General features: G+C 34.1%; 1 long non-coding RNA gene across 5 annotated transcripts; it reads right to left on the bottom strand.

Moving 5' to 3' along the window:
* Positions 1–7,019: 7,019 nt before the first annotated feature.
* On the bottom strand, positions 7,020–10,438 carry LOC111887784 (uncharacterized). Of its 5 annotated transcripts, XR_006185194.2 has the most exons (10): positions 10,087–10,438; positions 9,576–9,791; positions 9,352–9,435; positions 9,032–9,253; positions 8,748–8,954; positions 8,468–8,666; positions 8,322–8,391; positions 8,031–8,242; positions 7,572–7,616; positions 7,020–7,497 (listed from the first exon to the last, which is right to left on the bottom strand). It is a non-coding gene; the product is annotated as an uncharacterized LOC111887784 (long non-coding RNA). The 5 variants fall into 5 exon arrangements; XR_006185191.2 differs by lacking the exon at positions 9,352–9,435; XR_006185192.2 differs by having other exon boundaries at positions 9,032–9,435.
* Between the last annotated feature and the right edge of the window lie 2,440 nt (positions 10,439–12,878).

A 12,878-nucleotide genomic window follows, 5' to 3' on the forward strand; every position in this document is an offset into this window, starting at 1 on the left:
ATATAAAAAAAATACAATCCATTGTATAAAATTTAATGTCATACAATTCTATTTCTTACAATATATAATGTTACAATAAACAAAATAAAGAAAGTAAATTGCTATTTTGAACATGTGAAGCATTATAACAACCTGCTCTGTGACAATTCCTTTGACCTGTCTACCAAGAATTGCACGTGACTTGATGCCTCTTTCAGATTGTGATGCTTTGTCATCAGCAGCCTCCTGACCCAAATAAAAATTATATAAAAAAAATGGAAGTCAGAAAAGATGACATCAGCGAGTGAGGTTTTATTATGTTATAAAAAAATGGAAGTCAGAAAAAACTGTAAGCATGGTGACATATTTAACATAAAATGTTAATTTAGTGACTTAATAGGCAATAAAAATAGTTTTTTAGCCAAATTAATGAAAATGAGACATTTGGTTGCTATACTACCAGTCAAGTAATCCAAGATAAAAAGAGTTAACATCAATTTCACCTAGCAGCCTTGGCAACCAGGAGAAATTGATCATTAAACATTCCTAGAGAAAAGAAGTAGCTTTCTTAATTGCTTAGAGCGTGACCCTGATTCACCTTCAAGATTTGCATTGTCACATGTAAGGTCATCACCTGTAAAATTGATCATTAAACATTAGACATCACTTGAATTGTAAACTGAACCATTAACAATTTAATATGATCCAAACTATGCATGAAGTATCATGTGACTTCTGTTCAACCAAACCATTAATCAATCAATACATGATACTCTACAAGCACCACAAAATATAGAATTCAGGTGCATGTCGAGTGTCGACATTTGATCATTCATATGACTTGTAAAATAATTATAATAAAATTGTGCATGAAGTTTCCATATCCACACTCAGAAAGGAAAAAAGGAGAAAAATAATAACAAAATTATCTCCTCAAATGGGTAAAATTGAGTATCCAAATTTAGTAATCTCAAAAAAAAAAAAAAAAAAAAAAGCAAACCTGGACTTCTTATACTAGTAGCATTGTCATGATTCAAAGGAAAACGAAGTTGCAACACAAATTCTGGACCATTGCATGTATTCAGATTTGTAATTGCTACCTCTCCACCTGGAGTTTCTTGTAGATTGTCGCCATTAACCTACAAATACAATTCTCATTATATAGGTAAATATTATCCTACCTAATAAATGAAAATAAATTTGCCACTTGTCCTATTCTCCTTCAATTTGCCACATGTCATTTAGTAGGCATTTTTAATTTATTTTTTTTACACTTGTCATTTTGTGGTAATTTCCTTTTTCATTTAATTGCCACGTCATTAAAGATGTTAGAGAAGAGCAAGTTCTCTGTAAAGGCAAAGTGATGTGTCGCTTTTTTTTGTTGAGAAAAGGAAAGAAATGTGAGAACAATGAAGACGTTATCATGCAAAAATTATAACAAGCACATATGGAGTTGTTTGAAAGTTTGTGCTCATGCTTGATGCATATTTATATGTATGGCACAACTAAACAATGCTTAATTTTAAAGGAAACACATAAAGTTGTAAACGAAAAACAAAATTTTCATCCTTCATAGGGACTCGAAGGCTACCATATGTCTAGATTGCAATGCAAAATAAGGAAACAAACATTAGATAATATATAACAGAATAGATAAATAGATAACAATAGCAAAAAAGAGTTTGATTACCCTCCATGTTCGCTTTGAACCTGAACCAAAACCACTAACAAGAGCTTCTCTCTCAAGACGTAACATATAAACCTTTTTGGAATCCTTTGTCTTAGAGAAAACCTCTGTGTACCTACAATAAGATAGCAACTAGAAATGTCAGATACGAAAATTGATTAAACAAGAATGAAAAATGTCATTATGACTTCACAACATTAAAATTAAGAAGAATAAATTAAATTAGAAACAAAAGTAAGAATGGTGATATATACTTGATGCAGTTGTCATGAACACCAGCACGAGATTTATCATTGCTGGTTCCCTGTTTTGAGCTTCCATAGAACTTCCCAAATGCTTCTGTCAGCTGCAAATAAGAAACAATATAATAAAGGGCTTTTGGTTGGTTTATATGAATGCATGCAATCTATAAAAGGAATTGTAAAATACTGGGACTTACAGCAGCGTGTACAGAGCTCGAGACCTTGAAACTGGAAAGATTGTTGCTTTAAAGAAGGTAAGGTTCACTAAATGAGGTACACTAAATGACCATCTTACCCTTACTTTCCAAAAGACAAATTTCACAATACTCATCAATTTTGACTTGAAAGGATAAAAAAGAAGGGAAAATAGGTTTTATCCAAGTTATAAAATTTGAAGTATTTAGACACAAATCTATTGTTATATCATAGGTTGAAATTTGAAAAAAGATAAAATCATACCATCTGCATTCTGTGGATTCAATAGAATCTGCAAGTATAGCTGATATTCTTCTCCATTTATGACAATCATCACAACACACCCAAGCACTTCTTCTTCTTCTTCTTCTAACATCTGCAGATAATAAATCTAACATTAGCTTCTTTCAAGAAGCTCTTCTGCTCTTTCTTGCAGCCAATTTGGTATCAGTTTTTTGATTCATTGTAACCTTTCGGGTACTTCTCCAAGTTGATGAACATTTGATATTTTGCACATAGTTATAATCTCTCACTTCAGAGAATTCAGTTAAGACAATCTAGTTAAAAGGGTCAACAAGGGAATCAGTATTTGGTTCATCTACATTGTGAGAAGGGTCATTGTCAGTAACTGATAAGGGCTCACATGATTCTAAGTAAACTGATAATGTATCAGTTAAACAATCTGACTGCATAGTAGATACAAGTTCATTAAAGTCACATGGGGTGTCTTCTGCATCTTCTAGAAATATCTCAGAATCTTGATTTACCATCAATGATCTGTGAATAATGTTAAAACCCTTCAATTGGTTCAAGCAAGAATGACCCCATTTTGTTGCTGTTCACCATCCAGTTCTGTTTGAAAATAAAAGTCGTAGTAATTAGGCCATGAGAAATCATATTCATTGCAAGTAGAGACAGATACATAACAGATACATGTATAAGAAAGTTTACACAACAAGATTTCTAATATTTGCAAGCCCCAATTGATAAATAAAACTGCAGAAAAATGCCAAAATCAAGTATCAAGATTATTATGCTTAACTATTAAGATGAAATTGATAAAGGGTTCTCTAAAATCGAAGCAAAGACAAAAACTAGCAAAAATAAACACACAAACCTGTCAAAGGAAGTGAGGCCACTGTCAGTTTGATAGGATTCGGAATTGCAGGCATCGTGACGTCATTGATTGGCGGTGCTCATGGATGGTCTGGTGGTCGGATGGAGAGAATAGAGATGAAGGAGGTTAGGAAGCGAGATCTAGGGTTCGAGTGTGAGAGACAACCGTTATTGCATCGCCGATGATCAGATTTCATTAGACGCACTCCAAACTCAACCTGAATTCGGATCCTTCGAAGGCACCAGTGGGAGGTACATGTTTGCCCTAGATCCTGAACTCCCACCGGATTTCTTCCCGGACTTCATGCTCTTCCATGGGTCGACTTTCTTCCCTTTGCCACTCTGATTACGCAGACGTACCTGCGAGAGTCGGTCCTCAAAAATTTTAGTCTCGAGTGATTCGGAGGTGGGACCACCAGTAGAGGAAGAATCATCGAGCGTTTCTTTCGTTTTGAAGGAGAAGGTTAGGGGCAGCGGTGCGTGGGATCTGAGTGGGGACAGAGGGATTGGCGTTCCGATCTTGAACCGGTATCTTGAGATGGCGGAAGTGTGTGCTTAGGTTTCTAGATGCACTCCAAACTCTTAAAGCTTATCGGGTTCGATGTTGGTGGTGGCAGCTTAGGGCTTAGAGAGAGAAAGAGAGAGAGTGAGAGAGAGAGAGAGAGTACAGAGGTAAAGGAAGACGAGCCGATTCAAATGGATGTGCTAATTCAAAAGGATTATTAGGGTTCTATTGTAGGATTCTAGTGTGGATTGAGTTTTTAAGGCTCAATGGCGGTGGCAGTGGCGATGGCTTAGGGTTTACCGAGAGAAGGAAGGAGTGAATGAAAAGGGAGATACTAAGGAGAGAGGGTAGAAGCGGGGTTCTTCAAAATTTGAGAATTTTAGACGATTTCGTTTTCCCCCTTTAAAAACACACGTTTAGGAAAAAAAAATATAAGGCGACACATTTAGAGGACACACACTTTATGAAAGGCGCCCTCCGCATTTCTTTTTTTTCTTTTCTTACACTAATTTTAGGGCACGCACAAATGCGTGTCCACTATCCTTCAAATTTTGCAAAATTGACATTATTTTTTAGGGCACACACCAATGCGCGTCCTCTATCAGTGAGTGTCATTGTTTGCACGTCATTAAAGGGCTATTTTCTAGTAGTGATACAACATCAATACGTATAATATCATGCTGCTTTTGCAGACACATCACCATAATATACCTTGAGGTAAATGTTTATGCTGACAACTAACCACAGTAAGCATAACATAGACCATGTTTTAACGAAGTTACCCCTCTTTGGCTATAACGTATATGAAGAGCGTTTCAGAGGGGTAACTTCGTTAAAACATGGTCTATGCTATGCTTATTGTGGTTAGCTGTCAACACCTCTCTTCAACAGGGTATGATTGTGTATGAGAGGTATATTTATCAGCATAAACGTTTACCTCAAGGTATATTATGGTGACGTGTCTGCAAAAGCAGCATGATATTGTACATATTGATGTTGTATCTCATCCCACAAATTCGATCTTAAAGCTAAGTAAACTAAAAAATCACAACACTTGTGATTCCGCTCGTTTGTAGACTTGTCTAGAATCCATGATACGATAAATCATTCGATTGGAAATGTAAATGTAGTCATGAAATGCATCTGCTTAGTCAAGATTCCCCTAATAAATATTCAAGTGCATTACAAAGTTGTACATGTATGAATAGTGTTCTTTTGTGGGTTATGTTTTGAAGAGAAGCAAGAATGAATCTCATAAAGTCATTAATATCAATAGGGGTTGACGTGTGATTTGTTGTAAACGAGTAAAGGGAAAATGACTCAGGAGGGTAACCAACTGTTGAGTTTGTTCTCATTTGGTTCATTTCCTTTTTTTGTACTCAATATACTATCGAACTTGTTGTTTGTGTTCACCATAACCCTTTTGACCGGCCAAAAGGGTTATGGTGAACACAAACAACAAGTTCGATGGTATATTGAATAAAAAAAAAGGGATCAAATGAGTACAAACGCAAAAATTAATTACCCTCAAGAATCATTTCCCTTTTCATAATGTAGGAATCATTTAGGTCTCCTCCATGTCTCAAAAATGTTTAAGGTTTTACTATTATATCAAATCTAACGTGTATATCAATATTATGAAAATCTATATTTCCATTGTTATCATTCCATAATTTACAGATTTGAATAATTTCTTGACATATTTGGTCCATACCCATTCAAACCCGCTAGTTAATAAGAAAGATCAAGTAATGAATAAATAATATCTTCCGAACCAAACTAGCATACGAAATAACAATATTTGAAAAACTTCGTAATCATTCTTATTCAATGTTACAAGCACACTAATATAACCTTTTATTATAGGACATCAAACCATATGCCACCTAAGTCTAACATAGTGCTCTTTTCCTGTATCAACTTTTGTGCTGTCATTACTAACTACGTTCACATCACCCAACATATCATTCAATTGGAATGTTTATAATTAAGACATAAGAGTATGTTCATAAAAGGAAAACAAATTCATATAAAGGTGAACTATAATCAACGGTATTAACCAGTTCTAATGATGATATTTGATGAAAAAAAATTTCAACTATAAGACTTTACCATATAAAACAATATAGTAATTTTCACAAAACGTCTCATTATAAAAATATTAAAATTTTCTCATGTCGACAGGTTTTTTTTATGCTTTTTAATTAAACTTATATATCAATATTATTAAAAATTATTAAAAACCCTTTGGACTAAAATAAATATAAAATCCTTATTTTTTGTATCATCAATAAATATCATATTTAATATTTTTTTGATAATCGTACTTTGACAATCCTTATTCTAACAAATGGATATGTTTATTCTTTTAAGTTAAGAAAATTATATCATTAAGAAAATATTCAATGGGAATTATATCTCATTTCAAGTTAAGGAAATTTAATGTGTTTGTTATATGTTTGTGAGCATCCACAATGGAGAGTTTAATGGAAGAGTCGAATGAGGTGTCATGCCTACTTGTCATTCAATGGATACAACTCTACCATTGTGAAATGCCACTTTGGCATTCAATGGATTTGAAGTTCAATGGCCATTGAACTTTTCAATGGGAAAAAAGAAAGTCTTTAAATCTTTAAATAAATATTTTTTTAATATGTTCTATTTAATTTGTAGAGTTTAATGCATTGGCATTAAAAGAAAATTTCGATTTAGCTACAGAAAAATTCCATAGCAAAAACATGAAATTCCGTAGCTAAAGTCAAATAACTACGGAATTTGCTACGTAAATTTTCAATTAGATTCCGTAGCTTTATTTCTTATAGCAAACTGTTTAACTACGAAATTATAATTCCGTAGCAATTTTGCTATGATAGTTTCTACGACATCTATTCATTGCAATTTGAGTTCCATAGCATATGCGTAGCAAATTCTGTAACATTTTTCCATAGCAATTTTTCCGTAAACAATTCCGTAGCATATTCCATAGTGATTTTTCCTTAGCTAATACCGTAGCGATTTTTCCATAGCCAATTTCGTAACAATTTTTCCGTAGCAATTTCCGTAGTAATTTTTCCGTAGCAAATTATGTAGCAATTTTTCTGTAGCTATTTCCATAGCAATAGTTCCGTAGTTAATTCCGTAGCAATTGTTTCATAGCTAATTCCGTAGAAATTGTTCGGTAGCCAATTCCGTAGCAATTTTTCTATAGCAAAGTCCATAGCAATTGTTTTGTACCATTATTTTATAAAATTCGGTTATTGAATTCGATTACTTATATCAATTTATAAAAATACAATTAATATAAAACTAAAATTAGTATTTCTATCGAAACTATAATAATATTCAATACATCATAATGCTACAAATTAAACATAAAATGTTATCTGATACATAATATTCTATCATTCATTAAAAAGAGTTTCAAACTGTCACAAAACTTAGGTATCACAAGCTAATGTCGTCTAAAAGACCTTGTTGTTGGTGGCTAAAAGACCATCATGCCCATAGGCATCCTTGTTGTTGGTGGCTAAAAGACCATCATGCCCATAGGCATCCTTGTTGTTGGTGGCTCTTAAGCTCTCAGCCACAAATTCTTTTCATGCACCTGTTGCTACAACAATTACCATAGGCACGTTTTCTTTTATTCTTTTCTCTATATATTCAAAAAACCACCATGTCCTTCAAGATAGCAAGGTGACCCCGCGACTCAGGGATCAAACAATAATCAACATATGGGCTTGCAAGAGTCACATGCATTGCAATAAAAGTAAACCCTGCACAAATATTTTCAAATCTAAATCACAAACACTAACTTTTATTTTATTTAATCTTGTTTTACAAAACTTACCACTATTACGTCCCATCAACATAACAAGTCCTATACAACTTAGCCCTGTAAATCCCAAACAAACAAAGTGTGTGGATTAGCAAAAATAGATATTGATTTTTTCAGCTTTACATAAACTACATTTTTGGACCTAAATAATATTTTTTTTTTTGCAATTTTGGTCCTAAAACAGTTATATTGCATCTTCAGGCTTTAATGACACTCTTTTTAACCTATTTGAGGTTTTTGTAACGTTTATTTGTTTAGTATTGCCTAGTTTTGCAATGTTATGCCCAAAAAGCAAATCTGGTCCTTATTTGAGGTTCTTGTAACAAGTATGGTCCTTGTCCAAAGTAAAAGGGCTCTTTTTGGCCCCTAAGTTAATCGAAATGTTTCCAATTTTGGTCATTTTACTTGAAAAGGAAGGGACAAGCCAAATTTACAAAATATAATTTACAAAAAGAAAAAGTAAAAACTAACCTTCACGTTTGTGGGCTTCTTCTTCCTCCTGTTTGCGGGCCCCTAAGTTGAGCCTTTCTTTTTTCAGTCTTTAAATAAAACAACATTTTCCATTTTAGGTCCCTTTCCTCTTTTCATGCCTTGAGGATTTGGCCAAGTCTTTCCTCTCTCTTAGCTCTCATTCTATCATACTCTGCCTTTCGCCTGCTCATAACTTTTTCCTCAAGTTCCATCTGTGCACATACATGAATAGTTTATAAGAAAATATGACATGATATTACATACATATTAAAATAAAAATACAATACATACCTTATGTTCCATAACACGAGCAAGTCTATACTTCTCCTTCATGACGCTCTCTGCTCAGTTCAATCTCAAGCTGCATGTAAAAAATAAATTAGCAAGTAAACTTGGGCATTTACATCTTTTTTTATGTTACAAAGTAAGTAGATTACCTGTTGTTCATGTTCATGGCGGAGTTTCTCTTCAGCCAAACATCTTTCAAAAGCAGCTTCAATGAGAGGAGCAACCTCTTCCCTTTTGGCTCTTTCAAAATGATCGCATTAGTTTTTGCATCTTCTTTTCCATTTCCTGCCTCTGTCTAACTTGCTCTTGCATTGCCAACTCCATCAAGGATTGCTTCGTCACCTTCTCCTGTAATGTCAACAGAAACATCCAACAATCATCAACATGAAAAAAGGACCAATCTTTCTTCTTTTCTTTTACTTTACTTACCCCTTCAATGATGGGCTTCTTTCCTTTCTTTTTGATATGTTTCCCAACATCATTAAGTAATGTTTGTGCTTCTTCACACTCCCGTTCCTCAATTTATCTGAGCATGCGTTGGTGCTTCCGTTCTTTAAACTTGGTTGCAAGTCTTTTTTGTTTTGCTTCTTCGGTTTTCTTCTATAGCTTTATTCTTTTTGTCTCCTCTTCTCATTCCTTTGTGACAGAACTTTAGGGTTAGAAACACAGTATGTGTGTGTGTAAGTTTAGAAAATGAATGAATTGGTACCAACCATTTCAAGAAGGTGGCATTCTTGTTCTTCCTTGCATTTTTCAGTGATGGATTTGCGAGCTAGAAGCTTTTTGTGCTCTCTATCAACAATATCTGCCTAGCTTGGAAGCATAGCACTTAAATTTGATGCTTTGGATTGAGAAGGATAGACCAGGGACCTTGATTTGTTCAGATTTATAGCCAAAACACTCAAGTGGTCTTACAGGGTGTCGGATTCAAAACCCTTGAGAAAAAAACAAGTAGACAATATAAATATAAATAAATTAAAAAAAGAGAGAGAGAGAATCAACAAAATTATGCAAATTAGACCCAACAAGTCACCAAATATAATTACACCCTTCATGTGGTCAACTTTCATAGCAATGAAATTATGCTTGACAGCATCTACAGAGATCCTCTCTACAACTGAGAAGTGAAAGAAATGAACCATTTTTTATAAAGTCTCAACTGTCATTGTTTGGTACACTTGAGACACATGATATGGAAATTCAAATTATTAGGCAGGCTTCAACCTATTTATCTGTCAAACAAGAAATTAATCATACCTGTTGTAGGAGTCTTAAGGTAAAGCAAAAATGTACTAAGAAAGTTGCACTTCTGGTACATAAGATGTTGAAGATATCTTTCCCCCAAGTTTTGCAAACTTTGTCAACAAAGGCTGTACTTTTGATGCCAAATCGAAAGGCAAAAATTCATTTTTCTAGAACATGATACATATCCTTCACTTCTTGAGTTACGCATGTCATCACCCCTTTAGAAACCTGGAAAACAAAAATCATGTTACATACTCTGTTCTATTTCTTGCATTCAACTTTTGAACAAGATTTATTAAATAGATTAACTAGAACATCGCCGAAAAAATTACAAATTATATCGTTATAACGACAACTTAGTAGGCAGAATTCAATTCTTATTCAATGTGCTTTGAATAAAAAATCGATTGTTTAACAATTTTAACTCCAATCCGATGTAAAAACCTAAGTCAATTGGCTTATTGGACTACAATTGAAGTAAGAGAGAGAGAGAGAGAGAGAGAGAGAGAGAGAGAGAGAGTACGATTTTAGGTTGAGGGAGGTGAGAATTGAACAGTTGCTAGACTGGATCTCACGGACGTCCCTTCCCTCCGCCATTTGATCGATACCGTTTCTCATTGGAGATCAACAACCTCGCTGCACACAATCACATGTCGTTGTTTCCTTTAAGATCCCTAGTTACACTGCGGATGTTTGAGATGTTCGGATCAACTTCGCCACCGAGGTCATAGATACTCCTTTTAATGCGTGATCGCCTGATGCTGCTTCCAAATCTAAAATGTGATACGTATAATATGATTTGGGGAAAAATATGTTGATTCCACCAAAGTCGAAGAGAGAAAACAAGGGAATACATAATGGGGTTACTGGGATGATTTGGGGGAAAATAGCTTTAAGTAAAAATAAAAAATGTGACGTAATATATATAGTTTTTATTTAGGTAATTAAGAAAAAATCATAACTTTTTAAATTACGATAATATCATTTTCTTCTTTTGTTTTAAGATTTTTACTAGTTTCCTTTAAAATAATTTTATATATTTTGCTACGACAAATATATTACATAGCTATTTAACTACGAAATAATTCGTAGAGAAATAGCCACAGATTTTGATTTCGTAGTTATTTTGCAAATTCCGAAACAAGTCGTATACACAAATAACTACGATTAATCTTTTCGTCACAAGTTCATGGTAGATTAACTACAAAATTTTATTGTGTAGCAAATTTTCATAGCAAAATAACTACGGATTTCAATTTTGTAGCTAACTAACTACAAATTTTGATTCCGTAGCGAATTTTATAGAAAATTAGCTACGAATATGAATTCTATAACAAGTTCCATAACGAACTAGTTACAACAAAAAATTATGTAGCATATTTTATAGTAAAATAGCTACGGTTTTTAATTTTGTAACAAGTATTCATGATTTAGCTATGGAATGCAATTCTGTAGCCATTTTCGTACAAATTAGCTACGACCAACCATTTTGTAGCATATTTCATAGTAGAATAGCTACGAATCTTGATTCCGTAGAAACTTTACGTAGCTATTTAGGATTTAGTTATCGAATGCAATTTCGTAACCGTTTCCGTAGCATTATAGCTACGACAAGCCATTCCGTAGCATATTCCGTACTAAAATTTCTATGGATTTTGATTCTGTAATAGTTTTTGGTAGCTATTCATGATTTTTCTTGTAGTGTGTGGGGTAAAAATGAATAGAGTTCAATGCATTGTGGATGCCCTAACGAGCTTAAGCATTTGGTTTATTGTATTGACTTCGACATTTGGTTATCTGTGGTGTCACGTAAACTCATAGTGACGTATAGTATGTAGAGGCTTTGGTTGTAACAATTTCGACTTAATTATCATAAGTAAACGAGTTGATTTTAGTCACATTTTTTTTTCTAATGGGTTATATGGGTAAAAAATAAAACAATAGTTAGGCTATCCGGAGTGGATAGCTCTTCACGCGTGAAAATTTGAGTGGAGGGGCCAAGGACGCATGAACACTGCCCCTAGCCCCGGTGGTTTGGCTGTGAAGTCTTTGTGAAGATGGATTATTTGATTGGTTTAATTTTCTTCCCCTCACATTTTTTCTCTTTTTCTTTCTTTCTTTTGACCTCTTCACACCCTAACCACTAGTGAATACCATTTCCACTACCTAGTGGCTTGGTTGTGGAATGAGTAAATAATGACATGACATCCTCTTCACTCTTAAACCATCGGTGACCACTCAATGCAGCCTTAAAACGAAAACTAGTCAAATGGCCGAAGTCGTTCAAGGTTTTCTCTAATACGTAAAATATCTTCAAGATAATTTTTGTGTAGAGAAACTAGATTATTCATTTAAGACTAATCTTCATAAATGGTTGTTTTTAATAACAATAATTTTAATCCCTACATTTTTTCGGTCTTATGAAGGTCCTTTTAATTTCAATTTATATTGTGGTTGGTCTTTTGTTCATATAAAATGACTTTTATATCCTTTTTATTTTTTTTTTAGTTTTTTTTGTTAATAATTAAAACTAAATTAATATTTACATTATTATTAAATCAGGATTTAGTTTAATCCTACAATGTCAACCTTTTTCTTCTCTCTTCTTTTGCCGCCGACTACCACCACCATCTTCTAATACCAACTATCACCATTACCACTAGGAAAGGCTTTACCATTATCACCACCGCCAACCACCATGTCACCATCACCTCCACCGTCTACCACAACATTGTCTGTCATCGTTAAGCACCATAAACATATGCACTTTTCCCTCTCCCTTCTTCTAGCACCACCACCGGTCATCACCCACACCACCATACCTTTTTCGTCACCGGAGCACCGCCAGTGATCATATCCACCACCCTTATTTTTTCATTCAACTACCATCGTGTCACTATCCTTAACACAAAACCGGTTGACCACCTTGATCCATCCATTGTCCAACACTGCCACAATTTCTAATCAATACCAAAAAAAGACCTTCATCATCCACAAAACACCACAATCAACCACTCTTCCTACCCCCTACCAACCATTTGTAATACCACCAACCACCACAAAATTATGCACTTACAAATACACATGCCCCATAATATCCATCTATTCTAGCCACCACTCATCGCTAGAATCAACTTCTCCCACACCCATCTTCCTCTTTATTAAACTCATCATCGTATCATCTCCTTTCACACATACACAAACACACACAGAAAGATACCTTCAAATTAAAAATTAGCAAAAAAAAGTTTGGCTTTTGATCAAAGGTCGTTTCTATTTCTTTTTCAGGCAAAAACATTATTATCGGTTAAACCC

The sequence above is a fragment of the Lactuca sativa genome, chromosome 7, assembly GCF_002870075.4.
Source record: "Lactuca sativa cultivar Salinas chromosome 7, Lsat_Salinas_v11, whole genome shotgun sequence".
Lineage (NCBI taxonomy): Eukaryota > Viridiplantae > Streptophyta > Magnoliopsida > Asterales > Asteraceae > Lactuca > Lactuca sativa.